This window comes from Mesoplodon bidens, assembly GCF_964165515.1.
Source record: "Mesoplodon bidens genome assembly, contig: HAP1_SCAFFOLD_72, whole genome shotgun sequence".
NCBI classification, from domain to species: Eukaryota; Metazoa; Chordata; class Mammalia; order Artiodactyla; family Ziphiidae; genus Mesoplodon; species Mesoplodon bidens.
The window spans coordinates 1,031,366-1,055,541 of record NW_027671438.1 but is presented as its reverse complement, the minus strand read 5'-3'; the positions used below and the strand labels follow the sequence as shown (position 1 = coordinate 1,055,541).

Below are 24,176 nucleotides of genomic sequence, written 5' to 3'. Positions count from 1 at the left end.
ATTATATATGGAGTCCTTTAGACTGGAATTAAATTAATCATGGTTGTCATTTTTTTTTTCTATAGACTTCCCAGCTATTTTCCCCTAGGAAAACTCTCTTAAATAATCAAGAGAAATATTTTAGGCAACATTATGTAAATCATCACCCTTATTAGATGAATTAATATTCTTGAAGTTATAGCTCATTTCATGGAAATCAGATTAACCTGATGTTATGGGCATTGTCATTTATCAGTAAGTTATTTGTTAATATGCTCAGTATGTGACATAAAATATGTAACTTTAATAAGAGAATGGATCACCTCAAATAATTTAGCAAATCTTGTAAATGATAAGGATTAAAATTGTGGATGTATAAAGGACACAGAAGCTTGGAGAACTTTAAAACCATCTATTTCTCTCCTGTTTCCCTCACAGAAGGAAATGAAGGCTGACACTTTAGCATGGTTTGGAAATCCTTCTAAAAATTATCTGACTTTCTCTTAGAATTAACAAGTAATTTAAAGTTTTAAGAACTGCAGAACTGATCACATGAATTACCATAATTTAGTCAAGAATTTTTTTGAATATCCACCTTTTGACAAACATTGTACATATATATATACCAGGTTGTAGAGATGAATAAAATCATCCTTAGTCTCAAATAACTGAAAGAAAAATCCCCCAGTATTAGTGAATACTGAGGAATTAAGGATGATGCTATGAGAAAATTTTTATAATGTGAAATTTATTAAGTTAAATAAAATATTGTGCTTTTGAGATTAGAATGACTTGGTTTTGTTCTAATGATACTGATGATAGACAGTGGTTGTATTTTGCAGAAGTTTTATGGGAGCAAAATAAAAACTTGATAATGTGATATAAATTTGGTCCCCCAAGGCGATTTTTATTGTTATTTCTATTGGTGTTGTTAATGAGAGAAATTTCTGTGAGCTATTAGAAAAAAAATGTGGATATCAATATCTAATCAAAAAGAAGGACAAAATAATGGATAATTAGAGAATATATATAACCAGTAAGTTAAAAATATACTCACATGCTAAGGAAGCACAGTGGTGGAAGTTTTGCTCATCATAAAGCTTTAACAGTGAGTAGAAGGTATCTTGGTGTCTTGGGTGTGGGAAGATATGCTAACAACCAGTGATAGATCCGTTGTAAAATTTGGAACTGTTCCTTTGGTATTAAATTTCACTTAAGACCTGTGCTTCTGGACAGGATGGAGTAACAGGAACTGGATTTACTCTCCTGGCTTAAACTGCTAAAAGTAAAAAAATATATATATATTAAACAATACTTTTAGACATTGAACAACAAACAGCACAAGACAACGGTTGTATAAAGCTGTTAATTATAATGATAACCCATAAAAACCAGTGGCATAATGTTTTGTGTAATACAGTTAAATGTTGGTGTTTGAACAAGTCCCTGGTCACCTGTGAAAAATAAAGGTGGATTCTCTTTTCATATTTATTAACAAAATGAATTTCATAGGGATGCAGTATTTAAATATGTTAAAATACTACAATTACTAGAAGAAAACATTTTTGTTTTATGTAATAAAAGTTAATTTTTAAAATTTTTTATATTTTTATGTGTTGCATTTATTGCTTTAAGATTACACAAATATGTTTTGATATAATTTAATACATGCAGCATCAACTAGAGTATTCAGTACACAGAGTATTCAATGGGTATAGGCTTAGTAGTGGGACCAAATTAGCCCTAGACTAAATTGTTTCACTTGCAGCCTAATAAGGCTTACAAGGAAGCCTCAAAATGATCAAACTATTTCTTAACTACCTCTTTGAGCAAAGTTACAAATATTTACAAAAATACAAATACGCCCTGCAACCAGTAAAGTAAAATTCACAATATCTGACATGCAATCTAGAATTACTAGGGATGCAAAGACGAAGGAAAATATAACCCATAACAAGGAGAAAAATTAATTAATGAAAACAGACTGAAAAAGGGTACAATCAGTAAACAAAGACATTCAAACAGTTATTATAACTAATTTTCATAGGTTCAAAAAGTTTAAAGGAAAGCGTCAACATCTTAAATAGACATACAGAGGATATAAAAATAACCCAAATTGAGTTCCTAGAGATGAAAAATATAGTTTCTGAGATGAAAAATAAACTGGATGGGATTAAAAGAGATGAGGCAATGCAGAAGCAAAGATTGACCTCCCTGCAAAAGCAAAATTTTGTTATTATAATCTGTCCCACTGAGTAGTCCAAATATAAAGTCTGAAATGAAAAATGCCAGCTTGGTCATCTTTTTCCATTTCAAGTTTGCTTTACCCTTTCTGGTTTGTGCTTCCAAAAATAATTAAAGTATAAAATTATGAAAATTGTATTCAATGGTATTAAAATTAAGCATCTATCCATTTTATGGATTGCCCTGCATAATGCAAATATCTAAAATCTAAATATTATGTGTATATAAACATATATGTATACGTACATATATGGATATATATCTCACTAGCAGAATGAAAAGAAAATATGAAAGTACAACACAAGTTGTGGAGGAATATAGTGAAGGAAAGTAAAATGATAGTATTTTTGTTTTTAGATATAGTTGCCCTACGCAGTGGAAAAAGGATATACGGATTAGCATATTTTATTTTCTGAGAAGCATGAATCAATTTAAAAGATGAATTTAAAGAATCATTAATTTAAATACATAATCAGTCTTCAATTTTTTTGTTACTGACAACATCCCCTTTAAGATTTTCAAAATGCTGAAAGGTGGGATTCCAAGATTTTTAGTTGCTATAGAAGCAATTATTAGCAAATCCTTTCTTCTAATCTCATTACAGAAAATAGTGCCCTTTGTGCCCAGAGAACTCCCATTAGAACAGATAGCTAGTGGGAAGCAGCCACATAGCACAGGGAGATCAGCTGGGTGCTTTGTGACCACCTAGAGGGGTGGGATAGGGAGGGTGGGAGGGAGGGAGACGCAAGAGGGAAGTGATATGGGAACATGTGTATATGTATAACTGATTCACTTTGTTATAAAGCAGAAACTAACACACCACTGTAAAGCAAGTATACTCCAATAAAGATGTTAAAAAAAAAAAAAAAGGAACTGCATTTCGGAGCAGCTCAGAACATAGGGTATACCACTCTGGAGCTATCCGACATTTCCTGTGTCTGATTAAATATTGTGTATATATGCTATGTATTTATATCTCCATCTAAATATACATCTGTATCTCCTAAAATACTCTCTCACATATAATGAAGTCACAGTTTCCAGATAGTTGTTCTGGTAGTCATTAGACAAAATATAGTCTCATTTATTTAAAAAATGTGAAATGAGAGAAATGTATGAAAAACTTGATCCATCTTCTGACTGAATTTGTGGTATTGGTACCTTCAGAAGAGGAAATAATTAATTTATTGTAAATTATTTTATTCCTCATTTATTAGAGAGGAAATTTATAAACTGAAACTGTTAGGGCTTAAAGGGTTTTTTTCCAGAAGATAATATCTGTGGTTCTCACCTTACACTGAGCAGTATATCACTAGTAAACAATCAGACAAATAGGTACATTATTAAGTTATTTTATTTTCACCTGGCTTTTTAATACTATCATCTGATATACATCATATTAATTGACACTGCAATTTCTTCCTTGATTTGTATATTTTTTTCTACAAACACTTTGCATTCCAACTTCCACGTATCTGATTTACTCATCCCTGTGATGGTCTTCATCTTCAGACATCTTGCTGTCTGGGCTGTTCAACCCTGTGACAGTAAAAGCACACTCACTAGGGACTAGGAGTTTGAGAAGGACTTAGAAAATTGTTTGGAACCTGAAAAAAAGGGCTCCAGAATATGAAAACAAATCTGCAAAATGGAGATCAAAACTTGTGTAATTAATATTTTCAACTAATATTACTACAACAGCAATGTTACTCAGCTTTCATATAGTTATCTATAAATTATATTGGATATGTGACTTGGGCACATTTTAATGCATTTGATAACATTTAGGGTAAAGCTTCTAAAAGGGCAATTGCCTAGGACTGAGGAAGGTTTAAAAATGGCCCTGCACAGAATGAACTAGAAGTGACTTCAATGGGAGGCTGAGGCAGAGATGCTGGACCCGGAGAGTGACAGAGCAGGCGTACATTGGAGAGAGCTTTCCTATATAGGAGAGCCAAGAATGTGTTACTTATTGAGGGGGGAGCATGAAGGTAGTGGACCCTATAATGAGAATCCTAGGATTGCTCCTAGATTTCTAACTTGGATAAATGACAGGACGGTACTCTTTGGTGAATACTAAAGGAACAGCAACAGCAGCAAAAGTCTAAGAATGGAACTTTAACATATCACAATGCCACCTTTAAAGTAAATTTGGCATTCTTCCCTTTTTGAATGAATGAAAATACATTAATTAAAGACATACACGGGCTTCCCTGGTGGCGCAGTGGTTGAGAGTCCGCCTGCCGATGCAAGGGACACGGGTTCGTGCCCCAGTTTGCGAAGATCCCACATGCCGCGGAGCGGCTGGGTCCGTGCGCCATGGCCGCTGAGCCTGCGCATCCGGAGCCTGTGCTTCGCAACGGGAGAGGCCACAGCAGTGAGAAGCCCGCGTACCACACACACACACAAAAAAGACATACACATTCACACACCTGCTAATATCTGCTCTTCTGCAATCGTGTTTTCTGTATAGTGTCTAAATATCTCTTCCAGTTGAAGTAGTGCTTAAACACTTCAATATGCCTCTTTTCAGCCAAAAAGAAAAACTGTCTATGACTGTTTCAACATATTTTAAATATATGTATAATCATTGCCAACTTGTCTGCTTTGCAGATTCTAGTTTCCTATACAATATTTAATATCTCCCTTTATTGAAAATGTCATTGCTCAGTATTATGATTGTTTTTCATTTTGATTATATGTCTGAATATTAGAATTATTGATTAATCTCTTTATTAATGGAATAATCTCAGCACAATGTTCAATACACTTCTTCTCTACCATTATTATATGTTATTTTAAAGATTTTCCATACAGTTACTTTAAATGGGATTTTCAGATTTTTCAGGCTTTTTGAAGTCAGTAGGATAGGCTCCAGTGAGTAAAAGAAATGCTGAAGAACAACAATATGAATTAAACAAATTTAAGTAGTTAAGAAAGCACTAATCTAGTCATTGGGAAATGTATACTAATATTTACATAGTATGTATATATAAATCAATAGTTTCTAAATGAGATAATCTACTGAACAAAATATCTTAAAATATGAATGAAAAGATGTTGTAAAATCTCTATATGATTAAAGTACAAAAATTTTTATAAGCTTGGAAGATAAATAATAAGTGCATTTTTGTCTGGGAGACAAGTTGTTATCTGGGAAACCTCAAGACATTTTGTAGATTATTGAAATCACTTTACTATCAATCTTGAGCATTTCTCCTATCAACTCTATAATTAGTATTGGAAATTACCATGATGACTCTATTTCACTATCAGGAACATTGAAGAAACTATTTCAAGTGCTAAACATTGGTTTTAACAAATAAAAAACAATTCATCTGAAGAAGATGTTACAATGAGCTGAGGAATTAAAAGATCTCAAAGTAGAGAAATTTCACTGACTGCAGTATAAACAACTTGAGGGTAGAGAGTGTCTGTTTTTCCTGTTTGCCCTCCAAATTTGGGAACAGTTTTATATGCACGGTGCAGGGTAATAAGCAAATGTTTAACAAATGAAAAGTACTGAATTCATTACCTTGTGGTACAAATTAGGATTTCTTTTGTACTGTAACTAGAAGATTTTAACTTCAGCATTATGAATTATTAAGGTCTTTATCTGATTCCCAGCTCTGTGTCAACCAAACTTATTTGAGTGATAATTAGAGGACTTCATGTTTATCCTATCTTCTAGGATTTCACTTTTGCATATCTGTTAATTCATAATTTTGACATTTTTATAGCACAACCAAAGACTATAAAAACACATAGAGCAAGCACTTGCCAAAGAACTCTAAATAAAACACATCTCAGATATGAAATTAGATCCATGCTTGGTTCTACTTCTAAGTGCTTCATCTAAAGAGAGACGTGCAACACTGCTGCATGAATTAATCACCTAGGGTGACTTTTAAACCTACCAACAGCTGGCCCCTCTATCATATCTGATTTTATTCAATAGTCTAAGTGATAATAATTTCTGGATCAAGAACTTTATTTTACTGGTTGTAAAGGTGGGCACATGCACACGCACACAATCCCCAGTGCTTTTAAAAATTGTGGGACAGAATTAATCATAACTATTGAGTTTAAATGCCATTTATCAACTTATTAAAGTGCAAGCATGCAGGGAAAATAAGCTAAAGACAAGACTTTCGTTTTTCAATTTATTTTTTAAAAGTCTTGTAGAAATCTTTATGAAATTAACACAAAATGGTGGTACCAAAAATCTTTTTGCTTTGTTTATTCCCTAGTCTGTGGCAATGTAAAGAGTGGAAGTTAACCCGGAATTTAAGTTAAGGAAAGCTATATTGTATTAAGTTTAGCCAAAATTCTCTAACTTGCCCTATTTTTTCAAATAAATAAACTTTCTATTCTCTTCCCTCTCTCCTCATCTCCCTTCAGGTATGTCAACTCTAACCCCGCCCCCCCATACACACACCTTGTTGCCTCTGATATTATCTCCTCTACTAGAGGCGCTTTTGTACTTATTGCTACACGATAGTTCAACAATAAAATGTGATAAATGCAGGCAAAGGTGTTTCAAGAAAGAAGGTAAATGTCCTTACACGTTTTCAACATAGAAACAAAAAGTTTACAAAACAGCAAAATTAAAAAAAAATAGTTATAGATAAAGTTTGCAGATAATGTTGTCATCCCTCTTAAAAGAAGAGGGATAAGGCACAGAAGAAATGTAGTGTTGAGGACAATGAAAATCAGCAGTTATTGAAATCTATTTATGCTGCATTCAATGGATTTAGAAGACAGAGGCTTGAGTGCTGTCGTTATTACTTGTTTGCCATTTGATGGTGGGCAAAATATTTAATTTCATTGGGTTTCTCTTTCTATGCCTCTAAAATGTGGATTCCCAGGCTAAGAAAATATTTCAAATCTTTTCTAGGTCTAAAAGTCACAGACCTTAGTGTACCCTTTCTAAAGGCCACATTTTCACAAAAGATAGCATTCTTGTAAAACACCTTCATAGAAAGAAAAAGCTATAGTTAGAAAGCCCACTCAGTGTCCAGGGTTTTCTGAAGTCGTACTGCTGTTTGTAACCAGGTGTAGGCCAGTAGGACAACACATTTGCTTTAATAACTGTCCAGATTTCTTGGAGTTAAAGATAAGTCTTTCATTATTCTAAGTGTTGACCTAAGAAATTATTGAAAATAAGAATTGTTCTAATTTACTTCTTGAATTGCCCAGTTCTTACATGGCCTGACACGAAAGGCGATTTAAAAGATTGCATTTAAGTTTGGACATATAGCCTTCATCCTGCTGTTTCATCACAGACCTCTTACAAGATAAACACGTGCAACCATTTTGAGTTTCTGAATGGGAGTGCTCCTTATAGTATTTTCCCCTTATAAATTTCTTGCCAACTTACTCCAATTTGAATGCAGGTAGAAATTTATAAATTTCTCCAAGAACTTATTTTTATTTTTATGAATCTTACTGATTTTGTGTTAATACCGAGGACTTTATCAAATTCATAGACATTTGATAGAATAAAAAGCAAAAGCATAATTCGGAAAAATCCAAAAACCTCAAATAGAAAATAAGATGCTATGTTGTTAGTAACAGAAATGAGCACAAATAGACTGAAAAACTGACCACCATTGTAAACTGAGCTTTTAACTATGGCAGTCGCCAGGAAAAGGAGGGTTACTCCTCTTTTTTTTGCCTTCTTTTAACAATCTCGAAAATTAAAGAAAGATTGAAATGACAATAAAAATAATTTATTTCCCAAACCATTTGAGAGTAGTTGCTAACACAATGCAATGTCTCCCCCAAATCCTCTAGTATTTCCTACAAACACATATCCAAATATAATCATGAAAATAAGGAAATTAACACTGACACATGACCACAGAGCTACTAATCCTCAGACCCCTTTCAAGTTTTGTCAATTATCCCCATCATGTCCTTCATAATAAAAGGATCAGCCCAGTGTCACATGTTGCATCTAGTTGTCCTGTCTCTTTAGTTTTTTAATCTGGAAAATTTTCTCAGGCTTCCCTTGAATCTCATGAACTAGAAAGTTTTAAAGAATATGGATCAGTTATTTTGTAGGATTTAGCTGTTTGTATTTGTCTGATGATTATTCAGGATATGTGTAGTTGGCAGGAATAACACAGTGGTGAAGCTCTGTTCTTCTCACTGCTTCCTATCAAACAATTTTGGCAAACTTTTAACCTGTAACCTTACTGGAATATCATGTGACTCATTTGATTAAGGTGTATCACCCAGTCTTCTCCATTGTAAAGTTATTTTTTTCTCCTTCATTATTAATAATTTTTGTGGTAAGGCACTTTGTAATTATGTAAATATCCTGTTCCTCATCAAACATAATTTACTCAATTTAAGTATTTAAATCAGTATGAACTCATAGACTCCTATTTTATTCAATTGAGTATAATATATTTCTGCCATTATTTATTTTGAGGCTGAGATTGTTCAAGATTTGTCCAGTGGAAACCCCTTCAGTTTGGCTTCTATATCCTTTGATGTTTCCCAATTATTCTGTGATAACTCCCTTCTTTTTTTTTTAACATCTTTATTGGAGTATACTTGTTTTACAATGGTGTGTTAGTTTCTGCTTTATAACAAAGTGAATCAGTTATACATGTATCCTCATATCTCTTCCATCTTGCATCGCTCTCCTTCCCACCATCCCAATCCCACCCCTCTAGGTCACAAAGCACCAAACTGATCTCCCTGTGCTATGCGGCTGCTTCCCACTAGCTATCTATTTTACATTTGCTAGTGTATATATGTCCATGCCACTCTCTCACTTTGTCACAGCTTATCCTTCCCCCTCCCCATATCCTTAAGTCCATTCTCTACTAGGTCTGTGTCTTTATTCCCGTCTTACCCCTAGGTTCTTCATGACATTTTTTTTTTTTTAGATTCCATATATATGTGTTAGCATACGGTATTTGTCTTTCTCTTTCTGACTTACTTCACTCTGTATGACAGACTCTAGGTCCATCCACCTCACTACAAATAACTCAATTTCGCTTCTTTTTATGGCTGATCCCTTACTTCTTGAAACAATAATATGTTCTAGGGTCATCTTATATTTTCCCTGTAGCGGTTCTAGAATCAGCCATTTCTCCAAAGAGCTTTAGTTCCTTCAGTTGGAGAGCTGTATTTAGAAACCAAGATCTGGACACTAGGTGTATTCATTGCTCTTGGGAAGCAGTGGTCCCAGGTACTCTCAATAGGCAGAGCTAGGGGATTTATGTACATATATACATACACACATATGAAAACACATATTCATAACCATTTACACATATTCACAAACACATTCATAAACATATGCATACATATAGTCTATGTTTTTTCTATAATGTCTCTATATTGAAAATCATGTGTTCACATTAACATCCTCCATTCCCTTTCAACACCCTTTCATTCTAGTTTTTGCCCTTTTCATATTTTAACTCCCTCCACAGATATTAAAATAACACTGATTACCATATTCTTAATATCCTTAATTATTTGATCAATCTTCCTGTATTTAAGTAAATTCTTGTAGCTGCCACTTTCCCATCCACACATTTTCTCCACCTGGCACGGGTTAGGACAATCTGTACACAGTGGTTGCCAAGGCCACTTCCTCATGTGGATGCCCTTTCACACGAATCAGACTTCAGCAGTCAACTCCAGGCTCCCTTATGCAGACATCCTCTCCCCTTCCTCAGACTCTGAGACCCAATGCCAAGTCATTTGGTTCCTTGAATGCCCACCTCCCCCATGCTGACAAAGGGTTATTTTACCTCACTTAATGGACTAATTTGTTCAAGAAGGGAAGGGATCACAACACTATAAAGCAGTTATACTCCAATAAAGATATAAAAAAAAGGGAAGGGACAAGGAAGGGGATGAAGAAAGGGAGGTGGACAGGGATGAACAGGTATCTTTCCTTTCTAAACAATATTTGAAGAGGCCCTTCATTTAGAAGTTGCAAAGACATTATGAAGTAGCAGCTGAAGAACTGAAACAATGACATATATTTACACATCTGTATCCCTACATCTATGACACACAATGTACACCTAATTTTATAGCAACCAAAATATAATTTAACAAAACTTATGATGCTTAGCCATACACTTTAATACTCAGCAACTTAAAAAAATGTGCAGTGCCATTTGGCTGTTAACTATCATCCATTTATATGAATGGATGTGTAAAACTCCTAGCCAAGAGTGCTTGGGATAGCGTCTCTACTGATCCTTACTGGATCCTCTTCTTCTTTTGTCACTCTTTTCAGTCATTTGTTGATTCTCGATTGTATCTCATTGGTGACTTGCATGACCATTGGTAATCATATCTGGGCAAATACCCCAGCTTGGTGTCTCTCAAAGGGCTGACTGAAAACCACCTGCAACAGAATCAACTGTAGTACTAGATAAAATTCAGGTCCACAGGCCCTGTTCTGATTTCCTGCTCAGAAGCTCTTTAGAGAGTAATGAGTATTTGGAAAATACCTTAGCTAATTCTCACACATTAACACTGAAACCATGGTGGAGTTTGCATGTCTACAATTCCTCAAAGTTCACGGTTTAAAACACATAGGTCTCACCAACAACAGTTCTTTTATTTTAGCTTCATCAATTCACATTTGTTATTTAACCAACTTGGAAATTGCCAGATGTGTGAATAGCCGCCAAAGTAAAATGTATCTATCTTTTGCAAAAATGTCTTCTACCAAATGTCTCTACAAAATGAAATGTAAATACCTTCTAAGATCTTGCTTGGAGGAACCTTACAGATTTTTTAAATCTTCCAGGTTTTAGGGAATAGCAAGTGCAAAGGCCCTGATGTTGGGAAAGCCACTGCAGAAAGAAAATCTGGATGTGTGTGTGAGAGAAGAGTAGTAGTAAACGAGCTTGGAGAGTAGGGCAGAAGAAATACTGAATAAAGCATGTGGGACAGGTAAAAAGTTTAATTTTTATTCTAAAGTGATGGGAACAGGTTTTGGGAAATAATGTGATATGATTCATGTTTTTTTTGTGATTATTCTGGCTATTGTATTGGTTATAGACTATAAGGATTGGGGCAAGAGGGGAGGAAGCAAGGAGGTTGTGGAAGAGGCTGCCTATTGCATTAGATGAGGCAAGCAATGATGGCTTGGAGTAAGTAAAGACGGCAAGAGTAAGGTGAGAGGTAGGTGGATTCAGGATGTATTTTCAAGTTAGACTGGCAAGAATTTCTGATGCACTGGACACAGGAATTGTGGGAAAGTGAGAGTTCAAGGATGAATCTAACATTTTTGGCCTGAGCAACTGGATGAGTTATGGAGCCAGGAAAAACGGGAGTGCAATGGATGGATCAAAGCAAAATATTTAGTTTTATTTGCTAAGTTTGAAATGTCTATTATGCATAGATTGGAGATATTTAGTGGGAAATTGGAATTAGGAGTCTGGAGGTTAGGTGAGTGCTTAGGGCTAGAAGTACGAATTGGGGAATCATAAGTCATCTTCCCATTCAAGTAATGGGACTAGATTAAAACTCATGAGTAGTTAAGGTAGATGGAGAGTGAAGGGGGCCAGGAATGAGCCTTAGGGCATTCTAAAAGACATTGAGGGATGGGAGGCATCACCAAGGGAGACTGCCAAGGAATGGTGAGTGAGGAGGGGAGAAATCTAGGAGAGGATGGTGTCCTGGTAGCCAGTGAAACAAAATATTCATTCTGAAAATGATGAGGTTCATTTCCCAAAGTTTCTTGAATTGATGATCATTTGAAACTTGGTATTTTAAAAAGAGCTTTAGCAAACAGAAAAGAGAATAATTTTCTATCATGAGTGATTGATTGCAGTAGCATGGGGAATGGAAAAGTTGTGAAAAGGGAATCAAAAATCTATGTAAAAGACAATTTTAAACAAAAGTATTCATTTAAAAAACAAGTACACAATATTTAGACATTATATTTTGTCTTTGTGTCAACAGCAGCTACAGCATGCTGTTAAGTGAAAGATGAAGGATTACAGTTTAATATCAAATCAGGGAAAAAGGTGAAATAGTTGAATTCTTTGTAGATTTTTAATAGATTTCAAACCTCTATTGGTTTTGAATAATGCCATATTTCAAACATACTTTTCTAAATAATCATAACAATTTTAGAATCAGAATAAACCTTATATAACCTTATATAAAACTTATTTAAATGCACATATAGTTCATTTTTACGGGTAAAACTAGGACTCTGGTCTTCTGATTACCAGTACTATTTCTTATTGCAACACACTGTTTAAATGTATAGATGATTGAAAAAAAGAGCATACCAGTGATCTCTTAAATGTTTTACAAAATATTAAGTAATTACAATTAGGGGAAATAAAGCTCATGAGGATTAAATTACAGGAAGAGTTTATAAGAGGGCAAACAAGTAGGAGATGTTTTTCCACACAGATAAATATGAGGTTTTAGTAGAAAATGACCAAAACTGCATTTATAAGGTCATGATACTAGCTAAATGAAATAAAGACAACCATCATGTAAATAACATATAATTTTGAAGGTGAATTTTGAATATGGAGACTGGTACAGATTAACATCTGATTATAATAAAAATCAGACAGGCAGGGTAACAAGGTCTTCTTCATCCAATCACAGCTTATCAGGAATAAGGGAACCTCTTGATACTTTGGTATGTGCCATTTTAGGACAATGAACTTGGTACAAAGTGAACACCTGATACAAGAAATAGTTTAGAAACATAAATATGATTCAAGAAATTCATGGATGGTGAAAGCTATGTTGCATTATTTCAAAAAGTTTTAGACAAGAAATATGCTGTCATTGGAATTGGTGTTTCTCAATAAGTAATGCATCGTTTCTTCCTGTCCACTTTCGAGATTTTTTTTGTCTCTACTTTTCAGAAGTTTCGTTGTAACGCGTCTTGGCAAGGATATCTTTGCGTTTTTCCTCTTTGGGTTTGTTCAGATTCTTGAATTTGTGTTTATGTCTTCTAAAAAATTGGGAACTTTTTAGCCATGATTTCTTTGAATACTTTGTCAGTCCTACTTGCCCTCTGTTTTCATTCTGGAACTTTGATGATATGAATGTTAGTGCTTTTGTTACTGTTTACAGGTTCTTGAGATCCTGTTCTTTCTCCCATCTTTACCCCTCAGTCTATTTTTCTCTGTACATTTGGTACATTGTATTGATCTCTTCTAAGTTCATGATTCTATGCTTTGTAATCTCCAGTCTACTCTTGAGCAAAGTTTTTTTTTTTTTTTTTGAGCAAAGTTTTTTGATTGTTGTATTTTTTAGTTCTACTGTTCTCATTTGTTTTTATTGTTATAGCTTCTAGTTCTTTGTTTACATTTTCTATTTTTCCCATTTCTGTCAAGGAACACATAATTGCTAATTGAAGCATTTATGTGACAGCTTATTTAAAATCCTTGTCTGATCATTTCAATAGATGTTTTATCTCAGTGTTGGTGTATGTTTATTGTCTTTTCTCATTTATTCTGTGATTTCCTGGTTCTTGGTGTCATAAGTATTTTTCCATTGTATTCTAAACATTGTGAGTTATTATATGACTCTGTAACCCATTTAATTTTATTATTACTTTTTAGAAGGAAATCATCCTATTTGAGGTGTAGTATGAGGACTGGGGGGTTATGTAGAGATTTCCATTGGGCCCTACTGACGATACCCCAGCAAAAGTGGGCACTTACATTGTCTCACTGCAGACAGATCAAGTAGAAGTGCAGCTATCCTACTGGCCCTTCTGACACCTTCCCCCCAAAAGTGGGAACATTAGTATCATTGTGTTGCCTTTTAGTAGGAGTGGAAGTTCATCTCCCCAGTAGATTTCTTTTTTTTTTTTTTTTTTTTTTTGGCAGTACGCGGGCCTCTCACTGTTGTGGCCTCTCCCACTGCGGAGCACAGGCTGCGGACGCGCAGGCTCAGCGGCCATGGCTCACGGGCCCAGCCGCTCCGCGGCATGTGGGATCCTCCCGAACCGGGGCACGAACCCGCGTCCCCCGCATCGGCAGGCGGACTCTCAACCACCGCGCCACCAGGGAAGCCCTCCCCAGTAGATTTCTTGACATAGGGGAGGGGAGAAGTGAAGTGTTTGCTGTCCTTCCTCCCACTTCATTCCTTCTTGTTGATGCCGGGTGTGGGTAGAGGGTCAGCTACGTGCTGGCCCCACTGACACCAAGGTAAGAGGAAGAGAACTGCCAACTAGCCCTGCCTCAGGATGGTTATGGGGATTCAGCACCCCACTGGGTCTCACTGACATCATGTGTTGGGGGTTAGTGGGGTGCCTACTCCCTCCAACCTGTAACATCCTATTCTTATTGATGTCAGGGAGAGATGGACGCTATGTCCCACCATTGGACCCCACGACTGTGTGAGGGCAGCCCAGTGTTTACAAGCCTGTCAGGCACCCCCTTTTTTTTTTTTAATAAGTAAATTTATTTATTTATTTGGCTGTGTTGGGTCTTCATTTGTGTGCAAGGGCTTTCTCTAGTTGCGGCGAGCGCGTGCCACTCTTCATCGTGGTGTGCGGGCCTCTCACTGTTGCGGCCTCTCTTCTTGCGGAGCGCAGGCTCAGTGGCTGTGGCTCATGGGCTCAGCTGCTCCGTGGCATGTGGGATCTTCCCAGACCAGGGCTCGAACCTGTGTCCTCTGCATTGGCAGGCAGATTCTAAAACACTGCGCCACCAGGGAAGCCCAGGCACCACCTTTTAAAGTCTGTTTGCTAATGGAAAGGGGTGGAGGCTCAGCTCACCACTGGACCACACTGAAACAACCCTGGTGGGGAATCAGAGCACTGGCTCTTCTGGAGGGCAGGAGTGGGGTGGTGTGGAAGATCAAATCCTACCTTGGCCCAACTGAAACGACAGGACATAGGGGATGGGTGCAATATTCCACTGGCACTTGGATCGAGTAGTGTGTATATTCCACTGGCACTTGGCTCCAGTAGTGTGTATATTATTGCCCAAATGGTCTTCTGTCTTTAGCAACCCCTTTCCTCATACTTTGGCTAGGGGGAACAGGGTTTTGTGTTTTTTTCTGAAGCTTTTCTGTCTCTTGTTCTGTTGGTGGTTATTGATTGGGGGTTCCTGTAATACCCTCTCCAGGATGTATGGGAAGCAACAGGAAACACAGGGGACTCATCACCATGTTATTCCTCAAGTCCCAAAGTCCCTAGTTAAGTCTGCCTTCTCATTTCCACCTTTCAGCGTCTTCCTATGTTTGTTTGTTGTTATGTTCAGGGTTTTAGTTTTAAGTGGGAGAACCTGGGAGAAATGGGCTACTTCATCTTCTTGGAAGCAGAGGTCTGGAGGCCTACTGATGTTAAAAAGTACTGCTGACTGTAAGTTAAAATTTGATGATATACACCTTGCCCTTTAAGAATTATTCTGCTAGATGATGTGGCTTCCCAAAGTTGCTACAATTTGATTTTCATACTTCTAAAAGCCAAGTGTTTTGCTGGAGTTGAAATTTAAAGATAAGCAAGAGATGAGGCTAAGATGATCTATGTGGTAACAGATTAAAGTTGGAAACATCAATATACGTTCATGTTTAGCTTAATATTGCTTCATATTACCTTAATACACATGGTTATGTAGAGAGATACTTATAGATATGTGCCTATACATGGGTCATGTACACACATATTATCTCTTTGCTCTGTCAGCTGAGAAGATCTAGAAGCAATGACATCCGAGCAGCAATTAGCACACCCTACACCCAGATCCTGCTGGCTAATACCGTTCTCCACTAAAAAGACCTAGTTATCCTTGAAGAAATAGCTGATTCTAGGACTAGGGCAGTAAATATACAAGATTTATAGACAAGACCATCTTATAGTGTCAGAAAGGAAGGAAGTTCCAAAAAAAAAAAATACAGGATGGGGATACCTCAGAGTGGCACAAGAGCCAACTGAAAAGAGTTCACAAGGGTCAGGACTAGAGCAAGTTGAGGAACTAATTCTACTAAAGTAGAATTAGATTATAACCCAAAGTATAAAATAAAAATCCATGAGTTCTTCTGATATAAATAAATAATTGGATACATAAATAAATGCAGGAGAATAGATAAATCTCCAGTGCAAAGGAATTCCAAATAGTTTATGTAGTACTCCATCTGAAGCATAACTCCCTATTCCTTAGTTGTGGGCTGAGCATATTGACTTCCTTCCAAAAAGTACAGCATGAAAATGGGAAAACAGTAATCTTACGATGGAGAAACCTGAAAAACACTACCTCAGCCTGGTGATCAAGGTCGATCTCAGCATTCATAATGCATATTGATACTTTGTACACTTGATGTGATCTGACAGAATGACCCTTCTACTCTGTGGTCTTCCTCCCCAAAACACATAATCCCAATATTATCATGAAAAATGCATCAAACAAATTCTAGTAGTGGGTATCCTACAAAAAACTAACTACTCAAAATTGTCAAGATCATCCAAGGAAAATATGAGAAGCTATCAAACCCAAGAGGAGCCTAAGGAAACATGGCAACTAAAGGTAATGTGATGTTTTGGATGAAATCCTGGAATAGAAAAAGGACATTAGGTAAAAACTAAGGAACTGGACTAATGGATGGGCTATAATAAATGATAATGTATCAATATTTTTTAATTGATTGTAACAATGTAACATACTAATAGAAGTGGATCATCATAGAGGGAAATGGGTATAGTGTATATGGAAACACTTTATACTATCTTCCCAATTTTTCTGTAAAATTAAAACATTTCTAAAAAATAAAGTCTATAAAAACATCGTGTTTCTTGTTTTAGGAGTATGTGCCTGTATTTCCTAAAAAATATGTAAATTTGCTTTACCTTCCTTGATACTGATATTAAAGAAAATACTAAGTAACCCTGAAAGAATTTGTAACTCCAATTCAACAAGCAATAATTCTTGGTATTAACTTTTTGGAAGAACCCACTGAATAAATCAAAGCAAATTGTCTTTAAAGGCTGAATTTCTTTTCAGTGTTTAATCTTTTATATGATTAATGCATACCACAAGCATGATTCTGTTTCAAAGGGCAGAAAACATTGATTGTAGGCAATGTCTAAAGTACAGTGAAATATTAACGCCTGATGCTATAACAACTTTAATGTATTTAATGTTTTCAAAATGTTGAATTGTTATTTCAGTCAACAAAGTATTCACTTTTATACATTTCCTACCCACCTTTTCCGAAAACACCCACAAGAAATGATACTATCATCTGACATTAGGTTCATCAAGTTAAATTAGCGTTTTTGGTAGCTGTGGTTGCCAATGGTACTGGAATGTGTGATACTTTTACAAATCCTCTCCATGGCAAAATCTGATCTTCACAAGGTAAATCACAGTAGGTGCCTAAAGCCAAATGACATATAGCTTTGTAGCTAGATCACCAAGCATTTTACTTAGAGGCACAATAGAATGTAGAAAAGGCCATTTCTCTTTCTGTCTTTTTCTGCTCAAAGGTCACTCACCATCTTACTTTTTATCAGCCATCTCAGAAGTTTTCCACAAAATTAGACTATATAATGTCACTTAATGCGAATGTAGCTCAACCTTCTGTTTTAGTACAGCTAATCTCACATTATTTTATTGGTGCTAAATATGTAAATCAGCAGCAAATTTTTGTACTTAACTTTTCTTTTGATGTGGACCACTTTTTAAAGTCTTTATTGAATTTGTTACAATACTCCTTCAGTTTTATGTTTTGGTATTTTGGCTGCGAGGCATGTGGGATCATAGCTCCCCGACTAGGGATTGAACACACACCCCCTGCATTGGAAGGCGAAGTCTTAACCACTGGACCGCCAGGGAAGTCCCTGTACTTAACTTTTAAAAATAATTAAAATAAGCTATTCAACACATTTTCCCTTAAAAAAAAAAAAACGCATTTCTTCTTAGGCTGGCCCTGGGCACATATGTGACTTTGCCATTTTTTCCATGGACTATTTTCTTATCTGTTCTACTGTGTCACATTTCTTCTACCTTCTCAAAAAGAAGCATTTAAAAATTCATCTATGCATTCATGCATTCATACATTTATTAAATAAATCTATTGAACACCTACATACGGCACAGAAAAAAAGGCAGAAAACTAATCTGGGTTGCACAGAAAGTAATGAACTCAGTTAAAATTTTTGGTGAAAACAGGTGTTAATCTACTGGAAATTACGTTTCATTATGGGGACTCACAGACTCAAGGAAAATCAAGACCTAAATAATAATAAAGTGATAAAAGCACTAGCCATTTACTGAGTGCCTGCTTGTACCTGACTCTGAAACTCTAAAATCATTACGGATGTTTTGAGGATTGTCTGATATGATTATAATGTCCATTTTACAGATGAAAATAACAAGGTTCAGAGACATTAGGTTACTTGCCTAAAGTGAAGTGGCCCAGAAACTACAGAACTGGAAATTGAACCTTAGACTTCATAATGCCAAAGTCTGTGCTTTTAATCACTGTGTGTGTGTGTGTGTGTGTGTGTGTGTGTGTGTGTGTGTGTGTGTGTGAGTGAGAGAGAGAGAGAGAGAGAGAGAGAGAGAGAGAGAGAGAGAGAGAGAATATGTTTAATAGAGAACTTCTGAGAAATGGCAAGAAAACTGCCAGGTATCCATAAAACAATAATTTAGGAGCTTCTTACTATACAAGTAATTGTTAATCATATGGCTGGATTAAGCATCTCTCACTTTTGAACTAAGAAATGAAAAGCTTCCAGAAGTTGAGTCTAAATTTTACACTTACATAAGATACTTCATACAGAATGCTCAAGTATAATAACTAAAGAGCTCTGAAAATACTGGAAGCATTCATATTAGTATGGTTTCATATTGTGGATAATAGAGGATTTAAGAAATTGGCAGAGGCAACTACAGACTCATTGGTTATCATTTCTGTGAATAACTGAATAAAATGCCAAAAATGAAAAAAGAATGGCTAGCAATTTTAGGTAGTTTGCTTAATCTCCATACTAGGAAAGACAGAGCAAAAAAAAAAAAAAATTCTCGAAATTTTATTTTGAAAGCACCTACAAGTGTATATGGTCTTTTTAAACCAAATAACTTGGAATTATGAACTGTCAAATAAGTCTAATCTTCTCTGATGATAAAATTGCTGACTTTATTTGAAACTATGAAATGAAAAATGAGGTAATAATCAGAAATTCTTAAGAAAAGGAGTAGAAAAAACAAAATTATAAGAGTTATGTTAAAAAATATTTTGAAAGAAACATAAAATCCCCATTACTGGTACAGAGCTTTTAAAACCTTATTTTGGTTTTAAGTTTTAATAAATATTTATATGTTTACATAATTACTGTCGTAAGGAAGACACAATTTTAGGTCAGCTTTCTTCATTCTTTCTTTATTAAGCATTATTCTATTTTGCTCCATCATCTTGTAATTATACTATAGTAACTGTGTAATTTTCTACTAAGTGGATATAATTTCCTAAACTGTTTTCCTACTGTTAACAATTAAAGGTGTTTCTAATTTTTTGTTATTGCAAGTGACATGACAATGAGCATCTTTATATAATAATTTTCTGGATTATAAAGTATTTATTGGCATAAGCATCTAGAATTAGAATTAATGTGTAAAAAGCTATTAACATTTTTATCTTGCTAGACATTGCCAAATTACTTGTCAAAAGATGGAACCAAATTATATTGCAAACATCTTTGCCAACAGAAGACATTATATAAAATTTTTCATTTTGCTAAATTAATAAGTTGGAAACCTATGTTCCATTTCTTTGAATTCTTTGATAACAGAGTGCTGCTGGAGGCTGGGAGGGCAGCCATGTCCATGAAGGCTCCCCAGAGTTGGAGCGGGGAAGTAGAAAAAGGTAAAAAAAATACTAATTGTATTTTCTCTCGATTGTTATCTCTCACTCTCTTCTGCCTCTGTGTAACTTATATCCAGGTAGCTGGAGAAAAATCATGTGGCAGGGCAAATTGGTATTCCAATAAATTAATAATCACCAGCTTCAAATGGATTTTCAAGACTGGAAATATTGCTCTGATTTATAGTACGTTCTTTCGAATTCTCCTTAAGGACTATTTTCTGAGAAGCTTTACCTGCCCTCCTCAAATGTTCCTCCATCCTCTCTACTTCCTTCATTCTGAGCCGGTGAGGTGCTTCATAACTCATTAAGAACACAGAAGTCAGTAAATAGTCCACTGCCAAATCCATTAATCCATTAGCATTTGCATTGATCTTTGTATTCCCTTTTACTACAGGAGTTAAAGTTAAAAGTCCATGTGCACTACAGATAGCATTTCATTTCCTCTCATCTTCTCAAGTACTTCACAGCACTGCATTTTCTACAACCCATCTACTCCTTATGAATGATTCTTGCCAAAATTCAACCTCATTCTAGACTAGTAACTCCAACTTAAAATGTTAAAAACTATACGTGCAACATGAAAGCCTCCCTCCTCCCCTAATCCCTGCATATCTTCTTTAGCCAATTCATGTCTGAGCTTTTCAAAATTGTTATCTTCATATATTGTTTCCATTTCCTCACGTCCCATTTACTCTATAAGTTACATCCATCTGACTTCTCTCACCGTAATCTCTTTGCCCACTGTCCTGAAATTTTACTTATGGAGGTCACCAGCGATCTCCATGTCAGTATAGCCAACGAATAGTTTTTGTCCTATTTCTAGGCTTTTTCCTTCTTTAAAAAAGAAAAACAAAAACAAAAACCGTTTTTTTTTCTTCTATGCTTTTACACTCTCATCATCTTCTGTCTTGGTATATTTTACTGGCTTTCTGTGTTTAATCTGATTTCTAATATTCTATTAGTTTCCTTTATCTTGAGTGGAATAAACCAGTATATGAAGGATTATTCTCAACAGTTCGTTCTCATAATAACAGTACTAGTAGCAGCAGTCAATACTCTGTAATGCTTATCATGTGCCAGACACTATTCTAAGACACTGTTTAAATACATATATATAGACACACACAAATATATATGAGGTTTTCCTCCTCATAGGCCTATGAAATAAGCCTATTATTATACCCATGTTACAAATGAGAAAACTGAGGCAATGAGAGGCCAAGGTCCCATGATCAGTACATGGTGAAGCCCCGCCTGCGTTGATGCTGGAACTTTAGAGTAGACAGGATAAATAATGTCTCACAGATTGGCCTTAAAAGTGAGCAACATTCAATTAATGACTTGTTAAGTATCAGAAAAAAATGGAACATTTTAAATTGAATGGGAACTACTGAGTCATGTATCAGTAACTAAGAATGACTCTTATTGAATGAAATTATTTTTCATTATTCTTTTGAAAGAAGAATATTCTTGTGTAAGTGTTTCACACTTGTTTTTTCATTCACATATTTATTCATTTATTGGACCCACATTTCCTACACACCTTCTATGTGCCAGTGTCTGCTGCCAGCTGTTTTGCAAAATCAGAAGAAAAGGAAAGGTAATTCCTTCTCACCATTGCCTCAGCCAGTATTTCTTCTGTAATTAAAATTGAAAGCTTTCCCCAACAGGTTCTCAGAGGCTCTCCCAGAGAAACAGATTTCTCTTTTCCTGTATAATTAAGCACAAATTGTAAGGTGCAGGGCTTGGCCATAGAGGGATGGATGGTCAGAGGTGTTCCGTGCAAGGCTGGGGGATGCTTTTGTGTTTGGTTAGCTGTTAGGAAATGCTAATTTCCTTTTCTCTTGCCATTAGGCACTAATTCCCTGCTGTGCCAGAATTTTTTTGCAGGCTGGGGCCAGAAAGGTGAAGGGAGCTGTACAGCACAAATGCCACAGAATCACCTGCACCAGGAAACTGCTGCTGGGCCAGGAAGGTGATTGTTCACCCAGCGTTTGTGCCAACAATGTACCTCACAACTCCTTTTCTTCTCGTCCTTGGGAGCAGGCCTAAGAGTAGGTACTAAATTCGGTCTCTGACTGTCTCAGGTCACTAAGCGTGTACCCTACACACGAGGTTCCAATAGCAATTAAGCATCTAATCAAAATCTCCTAGCTCAGGAACAAAAGCCAAGGCTTAACTCTTTCCTGGGCTGCTGACTGCAAGGAGATCCGTGTTGCCTGCCCGTCAGAGCCACGTGTCTGCGTCCCCACATCTACTGCTCTGAAGGGGAGACAGCCCACAGCAAGCTCCCAAGCCCTACAGCACAGATACCCTGAAAGCTCGGGGAGGCCAATGTGTGTTCCTTCTGCTTCTCACAAACACAAGGCAAAACGGGCTGCACCCACATCACCCTAACACCTCTGCCTCTGCAGGTCTCATCCCAGAAACGCCCTGTCCTTTTAAAGAACCAGGTGGCCAGAACTGTGACCACAGATGACAATTTTTCTGCCATTTTATTTTAGCCCTATGCAAAGAGCCTCTAGCGTGGCCCTATGACTCTGTTCGCCTGGTGTTGACACCTTGTATGATCACCAACTCCCTCTGAGCATAGACAGGACCTGTGACTTTTTTCTAAACAATTGAGTATGGCAAAGGTGAAGGGGTTTGGCAGATGTTATAAAGGTCCCAAGTCAAAAGGGTAAATCAAAAAGGAGATTATCCTGTGTGGCCTTAATCAGGTGAAAGCTCATAAAAGAGGCACCGGGCCTTCTACAGGCCAGAGACCCTCCTTGCTGGCTGAAGCAAGCAGCCACACCGAAGAAGCCCACAGGGAGGAACTGCATTGCCTCTAGGATCTGGGGTGGCCTCCAGTGACAATCAGCAAAAAGCTGGGGACCCCAGTCTTGGAGCAACCAGGATATGAATTCTGCCAACGACCTGAATGAGCATGGAAGTGCATTCCCCCCCAGGCTGATGTCCACATGAAAATGTGGTCCACCCAACACGTTTATCAGAGCCTGGTGAGACCCCAAGCAGAGGACCCAGTGCCTGGACTCCGGACCCATAAAACCTGGGTTGTTTTAAGCCACTCATTTGTTACTCAGCAAACAGATAACTAATACAATTCCTAAGCATTCAGATCCTACATTTTTAAATGACTGGTGACTCAGCTGTATTGCAGCCATGGTCTTCATCATTAATATCTTCAAATCACCAGCCAATTAATATATTCCTTCTATGCATTGCCCCTTGGGTCCATGGTGCATATTTTTTGAGACCATTGAGCTCTTGAGATCTTCTGTCAATCATTTCTCATTTCTTCTCAACCTTGCCTTTTTAGTCACTGAGAGCCCATATTGCAAAGAAAGATCTTAAAGTGAGTAGAAAACTACATTAAACAAAAAGATATGGATCCTATGCTTGACAGACAAATATTACAAAAATATATTCTTTTTCTTTTAATCAAGCCTTCACATGCACAAAGAGAAAATCATATTTTATTCCTGCTTGTCTTAAGCCTCATGAAGCCTTCAGTTCATAAACTTCTAGAAAACTTTCAAAGTTCTCAACAAATATGTTTTGTAGTTCAGATCATTTTAGAAATCAACTGCCATAGACCAATAGGATTTTTTCCCCATGGAGTTTGACAAGCTGAACCTATTTATATGGAAGAGCGGGCCAAGAAAGGCTAGGATACGTCCAAAGACTCCAAACGCCAGATATGAAGAATTATTATAAAGTGATACTTTATAGTATATTATAAAGTATGATGTTGGCACAATGATTTAAAAAATAATAAACCAACAGAATAAAAAGAGGTGCCCAACACAGGCCCATGCATGTATTGAAATCTGATATATGGAAGATGGGACATTACAAATCAGAGGGGAACAATGTTCTATATACTGAATGGTACCCCATGATAGGTTCCCAATATAGGGGTGGGGGATAAATAAAACGGAAGAAATCGTCATTTAGGAATTTAGTTAACTACCAAACAATGAAAAGAAAAAGAGGTAAAAAAAAAGGTATAAGCCAGTATTTTTAAACTATAACACAGTAAACAGTTATATAAATCATGTTATTCATTGTGTTTTGCGATCATTTATCATTTTAAAACAATCTAGGGT

At 36.3% G+C, this 24,176-nt stretch overlaps 1 long non-coding RNA gene across 2 annotated transcripts in view; it reads right to left on the bottom strand.

Annotated features, from left to right (window-relative positions):
- The window catches only part of LOC308611358, a 175,160-nt gene that overhangs the window by 5,289 nt on the left and 145,695 nt on the right, over positions 1-24,176 (bottom strand). For both annotated transcript variants that reach the window (XR_014014851.1, XR_014014852.1), the window contains exon 4: positions 1,037-1,258. This is a non-coding gene — a long non-coding RNA (uncharacterized lncRNA). The remainder of the gene's footprint in view (positions 1-1,036; positions 1,259-24,176) is intronic.